Here is a 2537-nt window from a genome sequence, read left to right as displayed (position 1 = left end):
CTACAACCTGTCTGATTCGTAGTATCTCACCAGACGGAAGGATCCCATGCAGAAAACGAAACATCACCTCACGCGCCTGAGGGTTTAACTTCATTTTACTAAATCTAAACCAAATACTCTTCCATGCATACATGGGGAACAAACCCTCAACTGGGACAATGCACCTACCTACAAGCAACCTACACAAATCCCTTATACGAACCTTTCTCAGTTCCCTAACCAACATCACGGCCCTCAAAACGATTTCGCATTCCCTCAACTCCATTCCTCGATACCACATACCCAGCCTGTCGTGTATCCTTCCCAACTGCCCCGTGTTCACACCCTCATGCATCACTTCCCATTTAATAAACACACATTTAGCCCTCCGTCTCAAATCCATTAACCCCAACCCACCCTGACTTACAGGTAACATTACAACTTCTCTCTTTAATCAATCACAACGTGAACCCCACAAAAATTTGTACACCTGTCTTAGAATCCCCGCAATCGCTGTCCCTGTAATTGGGAACACAGCTGCAACATGCCAAACCTTACTATACAATAAAATGTTTATGACTATCAATCGCTGTATAAGAGTTAGGTGCTGGGGTCTCAAAACACCTAGATGCCCCACGATCCTTTCCAATAACCTATCCGAGTTTTCCACCCACGCCGCAGCCATGTCATCCCTATAAATAATACCACAAATCTTTAAAGACACTGCCCATTCTTTAACAACATTACATCTCTCCCCCACCCCCCTACCCAAGAACCCAACCCCAAGCACCTTGACTTTGCACTATTTACCTGCATACCCGTGGCACTTCCAAATAATTGCACAACCTCGTCCAACACTCCCATTGACATCCCTTCACGAATGAGAACAGTGGTGTCGTCAACATATCCAATTAAACCCGGCCAGGCCCTCCCACCCCCCACACTTCCCTCACCTGGAGTACATAAGCTACGGTCATCCATTCTATAAAAGGGGTCCTGGAAACACGCAAACAATATTTGGGACATGGGGCCTCCCTGTCTAAGGCAATCTCTCTCCCCATACACCCATTAATCTGTATTCTCATTTTCGCCCCCTTGTACAACGTATTTACCCACTCGACTATTTCCTCCCCAAAACCCTGTCTCCTAAGTATAACCTGCAAAGCTCCCCTTTCTCCTCTATCATATGCTTCCTGCCAATCAAAGCCGCCCCTCCACCCCCACCCTTAGCTTCCACAAAACTTCGCAGTATCCCATGTCCTTCAATCATCGACCTTCCCGGCAACCCAAACTGAGATTTTGACATCACCCTCCCCACAACACATTTGAACCTATTACCTAAAATTTTTGCAAAAACCTTAGTCTGCACACATCAGCGATATGGCTCGGTACTCCCGTGGGGTGGGCTGCCCCTTGCCCTTCGGGACCAACACTACAACTGCTGTTACCTGCTTCTCCCCCAACTTACCCTTCTCCTTCATACGATTAAATAACCTAACTATAAATCCCCGTATTAGCGTCCAATGTTGTAAATAAAATTCTACCGGGAGACCGTCAATACCTGGAGCTTTCCCCTTCCTCATTCCCCTTAACGCATTCTCTATTTCCTCTGCCGTGATAGTCCCACCTAAAGCCTTTCTATCACTATTTCCTAAACTACACGTCACATACGTACACACCTTGTCTAACGCCACGTCACCCACCCCCCACTTTTCCAATACTTCTCGTACCAAGCCTCCGCATACACACACATCCCCTTCTTGGTTCGTATTTCCTGCCCTGCTCTATAATTTCCAACCATCTCCGTTACCTCTAAACATGGGATAGCCGTCACCGCCTGTCTTTGCTTTTGATGCCTCAAAACACACACTGACGGCTTGTCGCCCCAAAGCACTTCTTCCACCCCTGCCTGCACCCTTACAACTTGAAACCTTTCATTTTGCAACACCCTCAACCTCCCCTTTATTTCAGCTATTTCATCCATAGGAAAATTATTCCCAACCATCCCCCGCCCATAGCAACCTCTTAACCTATCCTCTAAATAGTTAGGCAGTCCATATTTTAAATTATTAATACGTTTTCCTTCTCTCACATAAAACTTTCTAATTCTTTCCTTTGCAACACAATCCCACCATGTTACAATGTCATCCACTCCCTGTTCTTCCACACTAAGCTCCCTCCATTGGACTGAAAACCCCTCCAACCCCTCTTCATCACCTAACACACTTATATTTAATTTCCAATAACTTCTATATATGTCCGCGAGCATCCCCCACCACCACTGCCCTATGATCTGACATTGTAGCCTCAACAGTACTGAAAGATTTCACATCCACTCCCTGAGAAAGGTACACTCTATTTAGTCTCGCAGCATGTCCACTCCTAACAAACGTATATTAAGTCTCCCACACCGCCCCCCCAAAGGCATCACGTAACCTAACATCCCTTAATAAATCCCTAAGAGCCACAGACATATATCCAGCCGCTTTTGGGTCCACATCAGCCACCCTGATTACACTATTCCAGTCCCCACCAACTATTGCCACGTCTGGCAGTGC

The sequence above is a fragment of the Cherax quadricarinatus genome, unplaced genomic scaffold, assembly GCF_038502225.1.
Source record: "Cherax quadricarinatus isolate ZL_2023a unplaced genomic scaffold, ASM3850222v1 Contig24, whole genome shotgun sequence".
Classification (NCBI taxonomy): Eukaryota; Metazoa; Arthropoda; class Malacostraca; order Decapoda; family Parastacidae; genus Cherax; species Cherax quadricarinatus.
Note: the sequence above shows the minus strand (reverse complement) of the source record.